The sequence below is a fragment of the Halichoerus grypus genome, chromosome 2, assembly GCF_964656455.1.
Source record: "Halichoerus grypus chromosome 2, mHalGry1.hap1.1, whole genome shotgun sequence".
Taxonomy (NCBI): domain Eukaryota; kingdom Metazoa; phylum Chordata; class Mammalia; order Carnivora; family Phocidae; genus Halichoerus; species Halichoerus grypus.
In genome coordinates this window covers 101,082,106-101,098,930 of record NC_135713.1, presented here as the reverse complement: position 1 = coordinate 101,098,930, position 16,825 = coordinate 101,082,106, and the positions used below count along the sequence as shown (strand labels likewise).

Here is a 16,825-nt window from a genome sequence, read left to right as displayed (position 1 = left end):
GTGCGTAAGTGAATGGGAATTAAGGATTTCTCCAAAGGAGGTAAGTATGGAATTTAAAAAGAACTGGGGTTGGGGAAAAATGACAGTTGTTACCTGTGAATAGTCACTCAAGGTGGTACGATGTCCTTGGGTGCCCAGAAAGGACAAGGGGAAAGTCAGCAAAGCTGCCCTTTGGTTTCAGGGATTGGGTTGAAGTCAGTGCAGGGAGACATTTTCACCCTGAAAGTAAATGGAGCTCAAAGAGCCAGAGGAAAAAAGACTGTGATCCCCTAAGTTGGATCCCTGCCTTGGTTTGGGTTGAAAATTGAGTGAGTCTTAGAAGTCAAGTCTAGAGAAAGAACCAGGCTCCGGAGGGAAGGAAAATAGGGAGGTCTTGGACAAAAACAAAGAAACAAAAACAGTTAGTAGTTGAAATGGTGCTAAACTATAGCTTAACAAATGTCTTTGTAGCTTGGATGCCCTGAAGTGTTCTATCATAATTTGATGTGACGTGCTCCAACTTATTAAACAGTATCTTGGACGGGAATGCAGCGGCATAAAATGGAGGAAGTCAGTGACTCCCCAAAAGTGCCGTCTCCTTTAAGGAGAATTTCTTTTTAGTTTGGATGAGTGGTGATAGCTGCAGAAAGTTACCAGAATATTCAGCAGAAGTGCCCAGGAAAGAACCTTCTCCATGCAGCTGCCTCCCTGGCACCTTTTTTGCTTCGTCAGGATCTGTCCCCACCCCCACCCTTACCCGTCTACTTGAGGCCAGAGGTGCCTGGCTCCTCCCACCAATCCACACTGACCTGCTTGTCCTTGTCCTAGCTCTGGAAGCTTGCTGAATCAATGCCACAGGTTTCTCATGAGGTTTGGTAATTTAAAAGTGAGAAATTTCTCAGATTGTCATAACACAGATTGAATCACAACTATGAACTCAGTCTTAATAGAGCAAGAGAAGATGTCTAGGTTTATATATGTAACTGTGTGCAAATATGTGTGTATATAGACACGTATATTCACATACACACACACAGTGCCATCAGCAGCTTATTTGAAATTGATTTCCCAAAGGAGTAATGAAAATTGGAAGCTTCATCAAAACAAGATGACATGAGTAGTTGCATGTTGCCAAAACCATTAAAATGAATGAGATAGTTATGCTCCTGGCACGGGGCCACCTTGCTTAGGCTGCAGTGCTATCAAAGCCCTGCTGGTTAATCAGCAGCCCTCCGAGGACAGCTGTTATTTGGTCGGTGAATACATTCTATTTGGCATGTGTCCTCACGTTGTTGAATACTCGAACTGTCTTGTTTAGCAAAGCAGACGAGGAGGATTATATTCCTAGGACTTGACCAAAGACATAACTGACGAACATCATTTTTCTTAACCTTATTCACAGCATTTAACCCACTGTTTTTTGCAGTCACATAATTTTTTTTTTTAAAAGTGTTTGAGATTTTTAAATGTTCAGAGTGGTACACCACTTGGGAAAACCATGTGTCGGTTCCTTAAAAACTTGAATGTACACCAACCATGCTAACTCAGCCATTCTTCTCCTACGTGTTTATCCAAGAGAAATCAAAGTGTATGTCCATACAAAAACTCACACAAGACTGTTTATAGCAGCTTTATCTATGATTATAAACACCTCAAAGACCCATATTTCCATTCACAGGTGAATGGATAAGCATATTGTGGTATATCCATGCAGTGGAACACCACTTGGCAGTAAAAAGAATGAGCTATTGATACAGTGCAATAACATATAGGAATCTCAACATCATTACATGGATGGAAAGAAGCCAGACAAAAGTGATCACAAGTGACACAGCTAATCATTTGTGTGGGAGCACAAGGAAACAATTGATTAACTTAGTTGTGGTGCTGATTTCACAGGTGGACATGCATAGCAAAACTTAGCAAGTTATGTATTGTGAGAGAGGTGCTGTTTATTGCATTTTAAGTATAGCTCAATAGATGTATAAAAAAACAAAACTGGAGAGCGTATGGAAGAATGCAAAGGAGACAAGGTTGGCCAAGATACCCCAACTCTACCTGAGTTGATTAAGGAGACACTACATGGTTAACTGACATAATAGATTTTGAAAAAAATCACGAAGTGTGTTTATTTTGCGTAAGTTACAGGTCTCTCGACCAACTTTACCTCTTCCTCTCACCTCCTGCTCCTAGCCCCTCTTATTGGTTAAAAGGAATTATTAAACTGGGGGAATTTTGTTCATTGTTAGGGATTTCAGCTTCTGATATTTTTTCTTCATCTTCCTTTAGTTTGGGAATTCTGATACTATGGGGGTAAAAAAATTTAAGAGGAAAATTTGAAGATGAAATTGAAAGAGGATAATTAATGGAGCAGGGAGTAGTAGGTAAAAATTAGTGCTTGGAATGGGAAGTTCAATTTGGAAAGAAGAAAGGACACTATTATTACTATATTTACTACTATTATTATTACTATGGAAATGGGACCAAAGGAATAGGAAAAGGGTTGGGGGAACTGTCAGGGAATTGGAGCACCACTTACCAGACGATCTTCTCTGGGTTGTTAGTGGAAAGTCTTGAGATTAAGATGGGGATTTGATGGAACAACTAGGGTTTGAGGAGAATAGAGAGTTTGGGAATAGTTGTACAGGAAGTCAGTAGACACTTGATAAGAGGCAGGAAATTAAAAAAAAAAAAAAGTTTTGCTAAATAGCAAAGCTACAGCATCTGAACATGAGTTTTTGTAGAGCCTACCCCGCCTGCTTTTGTGAATCTTTCAATAATATTAGTGGTATTCAGCTAAAGGTATAATCAGCCTTCGTTTTCTATGGTGAAAAATTTATTATATTTAGAATTAGCCAGCTGGACTGACATGATCCCAACTTTGTTGGCTACATAGGAAGCATCCTAGTCAGGAGCCAGTGGAACACATGCCTTCTTCTCTCCGTCAGGCCCGTTCAGAGTGTTGACCTTGGCCATGTCAGTGTCCTAGAACCTCTTGACAGGCTGCATGACTGGGTGCTCCTTAGCCTGGAGAGCCACAGTGAACACAAGTGTACTGCCTTCTGTCTCTGTGGCCACTCTAGGGTCGAGGGGAATCTCTGGTCTTAGTAATCGAGCTTGTTTCTCCCCGGAGCGTTCTTTCAGGGATCTTTGGGCAGCAGTGCCTTGGCCTGCCAGAAGGTGGGTGACATGTGGACTTCTGTTGTGGTGTTGCTGCGGACCCCTTCCAGTGCTGCCTTCTGGGCCTTCAAAGCCTTTGCTTTGGCTTCGGCTTTGGGAGGAGCAGGGGCATTGCACGGCCAGCCTTCCGTGTTTGCTTTCAGCACCATCTCCATGGCAGGGCTGAGTGTTCATTTTTAGAGAGGGGAAAATGTGTTCTCATCTTTGAAAAATATTTTGAAATCCGCTGCCAGGCAGGTAAACCATTACACTGAAAATAACTGGTTACATTTTTTAAAACTGTTCACAAATTATCAAATACCTTTTGTAAGTGTATTGTGTCTCTCAAACATGAACTTGACTGCATGTGTTAGCAGAGGACTTTTACAACTAATTATAAATAAAGCTATTGTATTCATGTTCGCTAACATTTACTGCCTGCTTACAGTAAATGTTACGCACTTAGTAAAGGGCAGACACTGCTTTAGGCACTTCTGAATATATTAACTTATTTAATGCTCGTAACCATACAATTACATGCTTTACAAAGGAGAAAACTGCAAGAGAAAGGTTGGACATCTGCTGAATGACAAAGCTAAGATTCAGCAGTCTGGCTTCCAGGCCAGTATCTAGCCTCTACGGTATAGTGCCTGCCATATTATGTCACATCACAATTACATCAGACAAGCAGGGCTCCTGGGAGTAAGTTCCTGCTATCAGTAATACGCACCTCCAGTCCAGTGCATCAGCTGAAATTGAAACTTCATTAACCACGGTTTTCTTTTCCCTAAGCAGGCCTGATATAGGTTAGCAGCTTTTAGGGTGGTGGGGAAGAGAAGTCTAACCTTCTTCCCCCTTCCCAAACTTGCCCCTTATTCTGCCTCCCCTATCTTGCTAGCTAGCTGTGGTTTCTGACCCATGCCTTCCAAGGGCCAAAAGAGGGGAGAAGAGCTAAAGTGGCAAGAAACGTCTTGCCTAACTAGCGACAGGGGTTAAAGACTGACCGTCTCTCAAAGGCACATTTGTGGTTTTGTGCAGCCCTCCCTCACTACCAGATTTCCCACTTGGAGTTCCCTGGAGTAATGCCAGTCCAACTGGTCATTGAGCTCCTCCTTCCTCACTTTCTGGATATCTCACAGTTTACTCCTGTTGGGTTCTTTGACCCATCAAGGTAGTTCTCTTAAATCTTGTGATGACCCCACACAAACGTGCTCTCCTATTGAACTCTATCTGATCCATGAGAAACAGCCCACCATCATTTGCCCTGACCAATTCCAATGGTCCAGGCTACCAATACACCACCCCCTCCTTTGCTCAGCCCCCCCCTTTACATTTCCCACAGGAAGGCAGGAGCACCAGTCCCTTTAGAACTGTCAACTGGTGAGGACATATTTTATTAGGCTCCTTAATCCCTATGTCTGGATTTAAGATGTAGGAGAAAGTAGCTCCCACCCATCCCATTATATTTGGGGGGAAGGAGTCACGGCACATTCCCAGTTGTCTCCTAGAAATCCTGTGATCTTCAACCCCAACTAGTTTGTTTTTCAATGAGCATTAAGAGTTGAGAACCTAGCTCTCAGCTCCCTTACATTAAAGAGAAAATGCTGCTGTCAGTGACTTCCAGGCCTGGGATTTCGACTTTTGGCTGTAACAAGAACAACAAGAAGCCCTATGTGTCATTGTCTCAGCAGATGGCACCAGCTAGTCCAAGCAACAGTACCCCGAACAGCAGCAGTGGGAGCAATGGAAATGACCAGTTGAGCAAAACCAACCTCTATATCCGGGGACTGCAACCAGGCACTACTGACCAGGATCTTGTCAAATTGTGCCAGTCATATGGCAAGATTGTCTCCACTAAGGCCATCCTGGACAAGAGCACAAACAAATGCAAAGGCTATGGCTCTGTGGACTTCGCCAGTCCTTCAGCCGCACAGAAAGCTGTCACGGCACTGAAAGCCAGTGGTGTGCAGCCTCAGATGGCAAAGCAACAGGAACAGGGTCCCACGGATTTATACATATCACACCTTCCACTCTGCATGGATGAGCAAGAACTAGAGGGCATGCTGAAGCCTTTTGGCCAGGTTATCTCCACTCGAATCCTCCGAGACACCAGTGGGACCAGCAGAGGGGTTGGCTTTGCAAGGATGGAGTCCACAGAGAAGTGTGAAGCCATCATCACCCACTTTAATGGAAAATATATTAAGACACCTGCTGGTGTCCCAGCCCCATCTGATCCCTTGCTTTGCAGATTTGCTGATGGTGGTCCAAAGAAATGACAGAACCAAGGGAAATACATGCAAAATGGATGGGCCTGGCCAAGGAATGGAGATACGGGTGGTATGGCCTTGACCTATGACCCCACCACAGCTCTTCAGAATGGGTTTTACCCGGCTCCTTATAACATCACCCCCAACAGGATGCTTGCTCAGTCTGCACTCTCCCTGTACCTTCCATCTCCTGTGTCTTCCTATCAGAGAGTAACTCAGACATCTCCTCTACAAGCACCTAACCCGTCGTGGATGCACCACCAGTCATACCTCATGCAGCCTTCAGGTTCCGTTCTGCCGCCAGGGATGGATCACCCCATTTCTCTGCAGCCTGCCTCCATGATGGGACCTCTTACCCAGCAACTGGGGCACCTCTCGCTCAGCAGCACGGGCACGTACGTGCCGGCGGCCGCCCCGGTGCCAGGAGCTTACATCGCCCGGTACACCCCCGTGCCTTCCGCCGGTGTTGCAGCCGAGGAGAGCGGCGGCCAGCAGACTCCGGTGCCGGTGGAGGCGCCCTCAGACCACGGGCTCTACTCCTTCCAGTTCAACAAGTAGCAGCGTGGTCTGGAAGCCAACCCGCATCGTGTCTGAGATGCGCCTGGACGCCTGAATCATCGGAGAGGCTGATGCTCCCGAACTCCAGAGGGCTGTCGGGATACAGACCCGCCGAGGGCCCTGCTAAGGACTAACACTTGGGCAGTGCTTTTCACAGGCCTGGGCCTGGAGAAAAGAAATCTCTGCACTCCTGCCCTCTGCTTCTTCCTCCATTCCTGGGGGCGGGGCCTGGGGGAACCGTCACTTTTTGTGTGTGCTGCATTCAAGGAGATCAAAAGAACTTTTTTTTCTTTCTTTTGCAAAGAAAGTTTTATATTTTGTTTTTAACTGCAATATACTCTTTCCATATCCCAAAAAAAAAAAAAGAGTTGAGAACCTAGATTTTCAATAAGAAAGTTCAGTAAGGTTCCTGGGTATAAGATTACTATACAAAACTCAATAGTGTTCCAACATAGTGTCAATAACCAAATAAAAGGTAAGAAAAACTCATTAATGAAAGCAATAAAACTTAAAAGATACTCATAAAAAAATCTAACTTAATCTATATAAGATATAGAGAAAGTTAAAATACTATTGAAGAATGTAGAGTTATGGAGAATCTAGAAGGAAATGGAGAATTATGCCATATTTGTAGATGGAAAAGCACAATGTCATAAAGTCAATTCCTCCAAAATTGTCTGTCAATTCAATAACATTCCAATAAAAAAAAAACTAGTAAAATGTCTGTCATTTGACAGTGAGTACAGAATACACAAGATGAAAGTAAGGAATACCAAATAATTCTGAAGGGAAAAAAAAAGGCTTGATCGGCAAGATTTTAAGACTTACTTTAAAGTTATGGTAAAGTAAAAGTGACATATTTGTGTAGAAATAGACAAACTAAGGAACAGCTCAGAGAATCAAAAATAGACCCAAGCATATATGAAAACTTGTTATAAAATGTGGCATTAAAAGTCTGTTGGAAAAGGATAAATCATTAAATAAACGGGAACAAGTGGATAAAAATAGATTCTAGCCTCAAAACAGTAACAGACGTAACTTCTGTGAAGATTAAAACTTGCATTTAAAGCAAAACTTTGGGAACAAAATACCAAACTATCATGATACTGGGGAAAGTGGAAATATATAAGATACAAAAAACCCAGAAAAAAAAGATGGGAAACTGTGACTATGTTAAAATGCAAAATATCTATCCCACAAAAGATCCCATAACCAATGAGAGCAAGCTATAAAGGGACAAAAGATACTTGCATGCATATTATAAGCAAAGGCTTATATCCAGATGACACAAACTACTACATCATTAAGAAAAAAATAGAAAAATACCAACAAAAATGTGAACATTATGAGGAAGAGAAAATCTTAGTGGCCAATTAGCCTATAAAAAGAAGTTCAATTTCAGTTTTTGAAGTGATGGAAAGTGATATAGATTCTGTTCTTTACCCCTCATGCAGGAAATAATTAAAAAGTCTTATAATACTGAGTACTGGAGAAGAAGAAGAAAAATCAGAGCTGCTACTCACTGCTAGTGGGAGTACAGAATGATAGAAGAGCAGATTCATTTGTCTGTCATGTTTGCCTTAAAAAACAAAGGGAAGTAAGACAGAGTGTTGATATTTATGCAGTCTGAGTGGTGAATATATGAATTTTAATACTATCTAAATTTGAAATTCCTTGTTAACTTTTTATTTTGAAGTAGTTTGAGACATGCAAACATTGTTAAGATTGCATAAAGAATTTCTGTATACCCTTTATCCACTTCCACAGAGGTTAGCGTCTTACATAATCACAGTGCAGTGATCAAAATCAGGCAATGATCATTGCTACCCCACTGTTATCTGATCTATAGACCTTATTCAAATATGTCTAAATTTTTTAATTTAAAAAATTTATGATTCCATGGCTTGTGTCATTTTAAATATGTACTGAGCATTAAATTTATAGGATGGCTCAGCCAAGTTATCAGCAAGGAGAAAAAGTATTTCTGGACATACAGTTCACCTGTGTAGATGTACTAAAGTAATGGAAAATGCTTTTTCCTGAACACATGCAGGAGAGAGAAATGCAACAAACAATATTTTATGAGAAAAGTCTTAGATAATACACTTACATTTTTCTTATTATGAAAATTTAACCTACACAAAAGTAAAACATTTTTAAAGTAAAAATGGAACTTTAAAAATACATGCTTAGGGTGCCTGGGTGGCTCAGTCGGTTAAGCATCTGACTCTTGATCTCAGCTCAGGTCATGATCTCAGGGTCATGAGATCGAGCCCCATGTCAGGGCTCTGCACGCACTGTGGAGTCAGCTTGAGTTTCTCTCTCCCTTTGCCCCTCCGCGCCCCCCCCACACTCACATGTGCTCTCTCTCTCTCAAAAAAAATTAAAAAATATATATTTGTGCTTAGCTTATGAATGTACACAAGTGAGGCTTGAACAGTGGTTTTCAAAAATAGCTACTTGATGCACTCTCTCGCTCCCTCAACAAATAATTGACTATCCCTCCCTTCTCTCAGCCATTTTCTGAAAAGTTTTCACTATTGATACAAAGTTATTGAGGCTCTTAAGAGAGCAACTGGGGTTTGGAATTTTCCTTCTTTATAGGCTTTTACATTGGGATTAAAGAACTTTCCATCTCACATGGTTTAAGTGCCTGGAGACTAGATGGGGGATTAGATGCTTTTTGAAAAACACTTCAAGGCCTCTGACTCTGTGGTCAGAGCCGCGGCTCAGCATCGGTGAAGCATACCCACATCTCTCTCCTGCGGGGACTCAATGTCAAGATCAGTAGGTGCTCCCAGGAAGACCAAAGCGGTGTTGTGCAGGTTTGCCACATCATAATCTTCTGGATTGTGTGAATAAGCCAAATCCCTGGGCTCTACCTTAGAATTGCCAGAGAAGGAGCCTTTGAATCTGCATTTTTTACAAGTGTCTCAGTTGAGCCTTAGAAGCAGGAAAATGGGGAAATAGGAAAGGAGGCCACATCTGGCAGGTTTGCTGGCACCTGACTTGAGCTGATGAGGCAACTTTACATGTTGTGTTTAAACCAGTGTTGTGGTATTGACGGAGCCCTTGAGGGTTGGGGACTGGGATGCCTGTCTGTGCAAGGAGGCTAAATAGTGGGAAGAGGTGGAGGAGAGGGCTGTGAAGGCCATACAATCACCCTCCTCATCCAGGTGGCCCCATTCCATTCTAGATTCATTGCTTTTGGGCTCCCTGCAATATTGCACCCCCATTTCCAGGCCTTAAGCTACCCATCTTGCTGAACCCCCTGGGATAGTGGGGAAGACAAGAAAAAGAGGTGCTTAGCTGAGCGTGCTATGTGTGCCAGAGTCACAACTGCTCTGTGTTCTGTAGCTCTTTAGAAAGGTGGTGGTAAAGGATCTTTCTTGTAACACCTGAGGCCAGTTACTAGCCTTTGGGGACCACAATTTGTGCCGGAAAGATGCCATAAGTTGGGAAAATTGCTCACATCATGGGCCTTCAAATCTCAGGGGGAAAAAATAGCAAAGAGAGGGGGGTGGGAAACAACAACACAAAGACAGACAGGCTGAGAGGCTGTTAATTTATCAATCTGCAAATCTGGGGCCTGGCCAAACTTGGTAGCTGTCAAATCAAGTATGCACCCAAATTAAAAAGCTTTATCCGTCTAGTAATGATTCACCAGAGGGCCATTCTAGGAGTTCAACTTATAAAAATTCATGGAGGAAAGAAGTATAAAAGGGTCCAAGCAGGCATTTGATGCTACAGTTGGGGAAAAAAAGTCAATGTATCTAATTATTTTTCACATGGCTCTTATTTACAATATGCATCATAAAGTAAGTTATTTTAGTAATTGAGCACGTTTTACAACTATTGTTAAAACTGGGGAGGGGCGCCTGGGTGGCTCAGTTGGTTAAGCGACTGCCTTCAGCTCAGGTCATGATCCCAGGGTCCTGGGATCGAGCCCTGCATCGGGCTCCCTGCTCGACGGGAAGCCTGCTTCTCCCTCTCCCACTCCCCCTGCTTGTGTTCCCTCTCACACTGTCTCTCTCTCTCTCTCTTTCCCTGTCAATTAAATAAATAAAGTCTTTAAAAACAAAAAAAACAAAAAAAACTGGGGAAAATAAAATTGGGAATATAATAATTACCAGATTAGGACAGATACCAGGCTAATCATGCTAATCACGATATGTTTGCTGTCTCATTCAGGATTCAGAACAACCCCTTGAGATGTTAACTATTATCATGCCCATTTTACAGATCAGAAAACTGGTGCCTGGAGATGTTCATTTGCTTCCCCAGGTAAACTGCTTTGCAAAGTCCATAGAGTCAACCACTATGCTTTTCATCAAATCTACCTATTGCTAAATTTTCTGGACCAGTATCCCACTTCCTTAAGGTGCTTTCTCCATTTCTGTGTCTTGTACTGATATTCTGCCCCCCTCTGCACTCAGGCTTATCCTGACATTCACTATTTGGGACAGTCCTAACTCCGTAGCCACTAACATTGCTATTTTGGTGCTTCTGTATTATGTCACCACCTTGAGTGGACCCCAAGGTCCCTAAGGCTGAGGTTATGTCCTCTGAGCTCATCCTCTTCTTTCCTGAGTCCTTCGTGGTAGCAGATACCCTTTAGACACTTCTTAAATACATGTCCTATCAGTGGTGAGCATAGTACTTAAGTTATTGTAGATGAAAGGATGAAAAAAATTACTGCAGACATTCAAGAACCAACTGATTTATTTTGAAATTAAAGTGTGTTCTCAGGATACTTTTCAACCTCAACAGCTTATGATTCAAGATTACTAAAGTGAATGAAAAAGCAACTACAATTTTATGGCCCTTACATAAGGGAATATACATTTTGTAAATCATTTGCTTGTCAGTCTCTGCTTAGTCAAGCTTGGTTTGGCAGCACTTACTGGCCATTTCTATTTGCTCTGTGGAGAAGCAACAATTTGAAAAAGGAAGATTGATTGAGCTGCAGTATCCTCACATATAACTATTTATCATCACTAATTACGCTTCTGACTGTGTAAGTATTTCAGAGTAATTTATAGGAACAAAATTCATTATTCATAAAAGCCAGTGACAGATGTCCAGGATGGAGGGTTACAGCCAGCAGGTCTCACTAATCAGCATTTCCCTTCCTCAGCCTGCTGCTCAGTTTATGCCATGTCTTCATGATCTTCGATAAGCATGATTCGCAGGAAGTCTTTGAGAGAGCTATCTGGAGGCAGTCTTCAAAGAATCGCTGACAGCCCTCTACCATTCAGCCCTTTCAAGTTTAAAATAAAAGATCAAACGTAAATTTTGTCTTACTTTAGTTGGAAGAATTTCCTCCAAAACACTTTCAATGAAATGGGTAAAATTCCTTCAATGAATTACCAATGTGGGCAACCACACTTCTTCTTGTATCATTGATGAGGTAGACCATGAACAAATCTCCTTTAAAAGATGCTGTTTATTTTTTTTAAGTTTTTATTTTAATTCCATTTAGTTAACTCAGTGTTTTATTAGTTTCAGGTATATAATATAGTGATGCAATAATTCTATACCTCACTGGGTGCTCATCACTACAGGTACGCTCCTTAATCCCCATCATCTACTTCACCCATCCTCCCACCACCTTCTGGTACTCATCAGTTCTCTATAGTTAAGAGTCTTTTTCTTGGTTTGTCTCCTGCTCTCTTTATTTTCCCCTTTGCTCATTTGTTTCTTAGGTTACACATATGAGTGAAATCATATGATATATGTCTTTTTCTGACTGACTTCTTTTGCTTAGCATTATACTTTCTTGCTCCATCCATGTCATTGCAAATAGCAAGATTTCATTCTTTTTTATGGCTGAATAGCATTCGATTGTGTATATAAACCACATCTTCTTTATCCATTCATCAGTTGATAGACAAGAGTTGCTGTTTAATCATTCTTAAAGTGATTGTTTCTTACTGTATCTTATATACTAAAAAATAATCTTCCCTCAAATGCTAAAGATTTTTTTTAAAGATTTTATTTTTTGAGAGAGAAAGAGAGCACAAACGGGGAGTAACAGAGGGAGAGGGAGAAGCAGGCTCTCTGCTGAGCAGGAAGCCTGAAACGGGGCTCAATCCCAGGACCCGACCTGAGCCAAAGGCAGACGCTTAACCAACTGAGCCACCCACGCACCCCTAAAGCAGATGGTTTTTAAATAGATTATAAACCAGTCTGTTGCCGTTCACATCCCAACTCCCTGAAATTTACTTTGGTTTTCAAGTTTTCAAGTTTTAAAAAGTGATGGCTTTCATGCTGTGTTGCCATTGTGTATGTTCAGTTCGCCACTTAATCCATCATTTTAGTCTGTACTAAATTAAATCAACTCATTAGTCACTACTAATGAAGAAAAATGTCACAGGTTTGACCCACTAGAAAGTGTGTTTGTGTGTGTATGTGATATTTTTTTCAAGAATCTTGAATTTATTGAAATGTATTTAAAGAAGCACAAAATACATGAAGCACAAAATACATGAATTTAATTTTGTTAGAATAGTACGCATGAAAATATATCTCCCTGCTACAGGCAAGAATCATACCATTTTTTAAACTTGAGAATGGCCTGTGGAAATTAGTGCAAGGACAGCTAATCCCAGAGAAAATACCTCTGTAGGAGCACTAGCTAGGTCAGTGTTTCCTTAAGTACTCACTGCCAAATGTCGGTTTAATGGCAAATAATAAATTAGTCTTGCATGTTGAAGGTCTCTGTATATTTCTTTATTTCATGGCCTTTCCCAGCTCTATATGGTCTGGACTCAAGAATAGAAGCACAAGTAGTAGATGTCTTTTGAATCCACTCCTGCTGAAAATAGGATTTTCTTTTTATTTTTCCCCCTATGTATCCTTAGAAAAAAGATATTGGGTAATAAAATGCTGAGAGAGTTAGCTCAGCTAAGCTCTGTGGGTATAAGCTCAATCAACAAATTTTACCATGATGTTCATCATATTATGTAAAGAGTGTTATAAAACAGATAAAACATTTGGTGCACGCATAGCCAGAGGAATGTTTAAAAGAAAAGCAAAGCTGGCGGCATCACAATTCCGGACTTCCAGCTCTACTACAAAGCTGTCATCATCAAGACAGTATGGTACTGGCACAAAAACAGACACATAGATCCATGGAACAGAATAGAGAGCCCAGAAATGGACCCTCAACTCTATGGTCAACTAATCTTTGACAAAGCAGGAAAGAATGTCCAATGGAAAAAAGACAGTCTCTTCAACAAATGGTGTTGGGAAAATTGGACAGCCACATGCAGAAGAATGAAACTGGACCATTTCCTTACACCACACACAAAAATAGACTCCAAATGGTTGAAAGACCTCAATGTGAGACAGGAGTCCATCAAAATCCTAAAGGAGAACACAGGCAGCAACCTCTTCGACCTCAGCCGCAGCAACTTCTTCCTAGAAACATCGCCAAAGGCAAGGGAAGCAAGGGCAAAAATGAACTATTGGGACTTCATCAAGATAAAAAGCTTTTGCAAAGCAAAGGAAACAGTCAACAAAACCAAAAGACAACTGACAGAATGGGAGAAGATATTTGCAAATGACATATCAGATAAAGGATTAGTATCCAAAATCTATAAAGAACTCATCAAACTCAACACCCAAAGAACAAAGAATCCAATCAAGAAATGGGCAGAAGACGTGAACAGACATTTTTCCAAAGAAGACATCCAAATGGCCAACAGACACATGAAAAAGTGTTCAATATCGCTCAGCATCAGGGAAATCCAAATCAAAACCTCAATGAGATACCACCTCACACCAGTCAGAATGGCTACAATTAACAAGTCAGGAAATGACAGATGTTGGCGGGGATGCGGAGAAAGGGGAACCCTCCTACACTGTTGGTGGGAATGCAAGCTGGTGCAGCCACTCTGGAAAATAGTATGGAGGTTCCTCAAAAAGTTGAAAATAGAGCTACCATATGATCCAGCAATTGCACTCCTGGGTATTTACCCCAAAGATACAAAAGTAGGGACCCAAAAGGGTACGTGCACCCCGATGTTTATAGCAGCAATGTCCACAATAGCCAAACTGTGGAAAGAGCCAAGATGTCCATCAACAGATGAATGGATAAAGAAGAGGTGGTATATATATACAATGGAATATTATGCAGCCATCAAAAGGAATGAGATCTTGCCATTTGCAACGACGTGGATGGAACTGGAGGGTATTATGCTGAGCGAAATAAGTCAAACAGAGAAAGACATGTATCATATGACCTCACTGATATGAGGAATTCTTAATCTCAGGAAACAAACTGAGGGTTGCTGGAGTGGGGGGTGGGGTGGGAGGGATGGGGTGACTGGGTGATGGACACTGGGGAGGGTATGTGCTCTGGTAAGCGCTGTGAATTGTGCAAGACTGTTGAATCTCAGATCTGTACCTCTGAAAGAAAGAATGCAATATATGTTAAGAAAGAAAAAGAAGAAGAATGTAGCAGGAGGGGAAGAATGAAGGGGGGGAAATCGGAGGGGGAGAAGAACCATGAGAGACGATGGACTCTGAAAAACAAACTGAGGGTTCTAGAGGGGAGGGGGGTGGGAGGATGGGTTAGCCTGGTGATGGGTATTGAGGAGGGCACGTTCTGCATGGAGCACTGGGTGTTATGCACAAACAATGAATCATGGAACACTATATCTAAAACTAATGATGTAATGTATGGGGATTAACATAACAATAAAAAAATTTAAAAAAAAATAAAAATATGTAAATAAACAACATAGATGAACTTAACAAAAAAAAAAAAAAAACATTTGGTGCACAAAGCAATAAGCCTTCTGGAGTTAAGCTGGGTCCTGCAAAATTCAAGATTGTAAATAATCTTTATATGAGGCTGTGCCTGAAAGAAGTGAGACCATAACAGTGTAGGATCTATGTCATAGTAAAGGAGCTGTAGATCTTTGGGTTGTGAGTCTTGGCTGCCAGGGGATACTTTGGGATGATCTAAAATGGCTCATTATCCTTGTCGACGCAAACTCTTTTGACAACGCTTTTTGGAATTCAGCTCCATGGTCAGAGTGAATCAGGGTCATTGTTTGAATTTTTACCCAAATGGTTAGCTGCCCTTGAAACATGCCCATGGGCCAGAGATTGCCAACTCAAAAACTCCAGAGCCAAGTAACTACAGTTGACCCTTGAACAACAGGGAGTTTAGGAGTGCCAACCCCTGCGCAGTTAAAAAACTGCCTATAACTTTTGATTCTACCAAAACTTAACTCTTAATAGCCTACTGTTGACCACAAGTCTTACAATAACCTCAATAGTCAATTAACACATATTTTGTATGTTATATATATGTACTATATGAATTATATGTAATATATAAATATTGCATTTATACAAGTATATAAATATATATTATGTATAAACATACATATAAATTATAAATACATATTAATTTAATACTTATATATAACATACATATAATACATATGTAATATATTCTTGCAGTTCAAACCCATGTTGTTCAAGGGTCAAGTGTAATTCCCGTGAGTGAGGTGGAACTTGGATAAACAATAGGGGGTGGTGAGGACTGTGGCACTTGGCAAGTTCAGACCCCATCTAAAGAGCAGCTACTGAGAAGGAATCTGGACCCAATGTTGTTAGACCTGACTTTACTAGAAAAGCCAGAAACCTAGGACTTTTATGTAAAAATATTCTGATTTTTCACATAATCAACTAATTCAAACATGTTAAAGCACTGTGGAGGGCAATGAGAAGACCTCTCTTGATAAGAACTGGCTTTTGGCCCATCTATTTTCAGGTTAAGGCTAGGTGGTGTGCAAATTATTAATTTTACATTCAGAATCAAGGTGGCAAAAGTCATAGGTGCATCAGTAGAAATCTGTCACCACTCCTGGGAAAGCACCTCTACCACCCTCAGAACATTCCAACCATGGGTCATACAGCACATGAATGGTGGTCCGCAGAAGAATATTTGCATGTTCTATTCCCCAAAACCTGTGAATGTGCTCTTAATTCCAAAAAGGGTCTTTTCAGATGTAATTTACGTAGGTACCCTAAGATGATTATTCTGGATTAACCAGGTGGGCCCCAAACCCAATGCCACGTGTCCTTTAAGAAGAGACACAGAGAATGTACGTAGAAAGAGAAGACCAGTAAAGATGGAAACCGAGATTGGAGTTAGGCAGGCGTTAGCCATGGGACACCTGAAGCCACTAGAAGTGGCAAGAGGCAATGAGCAGCATCTTCCCTGGGGCCCTCAGAGGAAGCCTGCTTCTGCTGACACCTTGATTTTGAACTTCTAACCTCCAGAACTCGGAGAATTACTTTCTGCTCTTTTAAGCCACCAAGTTTGTGGTAATTAGTTACAGCAGTCCTAGGAAACTAACACAGGTCAGTGACCCCATCTTTGTAAACAGGGCCTCAGACCATCACCTCTACCATCTCACATTTGAAGATAACCCTGTGACTGATTTACCAAGAATTTGTGCCAAAAATTCAACTCCTCCACTTGCATTGTAGTTGTCATGACCTCAAAACTAAGCTAAAATGCTCACATAACCCACAGAGGACATTAAACTTGAGAGAAAAATATTCAGGAGAACTGTGTTGATAACCATACACATTCGGGCCACCCACTGTACATAGGAAGACAGTATAGCACTGAGTGTAATCACACATTCTGACTGGTAATTGTTCTTGAGTCCTTTGCTCTGAATTGAATGTGAGAACTATAACCAAGGCATCCTCATGGGTCCGAAGGCTGTGGAGGCCACGGTCATTTTGTAAATTTTAGATACTTAACCTAAATGAGAGTTTAAAAACCAAAGTCGACATAGCAAATTACGTAGGGGAAAAATCCATTTGGGTTA

At 41.3% G+C, this 16,825-nt stretch overlaps 1 protein-coding gene, 2 long non-coding RNA genes and 1 pseudogene across 4 annotated transcripts in view; 2 read left to right on the top strand and 2 right to left on the bottom strand.

Moving 5' to 3' along the window:
* PIK3R1 (phosphoinositide-3-kinase regulatory subunit 1) overlaps positions 1-16,825 on the top strand; it is a 167,385-nt gene that overhangs the window by 10,017 nt on the left and 140,543 nt on the right. The window lies entirely within an intron of this gene.
* Positions 1-16,825, bottom strand: part of LOC118549834 (uncharacterized) — a 184,009-nt gene that overhangs the window by 116,968 nt on the left and 50,216 nt on the right. The gene's annotated exons all lie outside the window — the stretch shown is intronic.
* The window catches only part of LOC144381124 (uncharacterized), a 50,241-nt gene that overhangs the window by 15,134 nt on the left and 18,282 nt on the right, over positions 1-16,825 (bottom strand). The window lies entirely within an intron of this gene.
* LOC144380975 (RNA-binding motif, single-stranded-interacting protein 2 pseudogene) lies at positions 4,698-6,178 on the top strand (annotated as a pseudogene).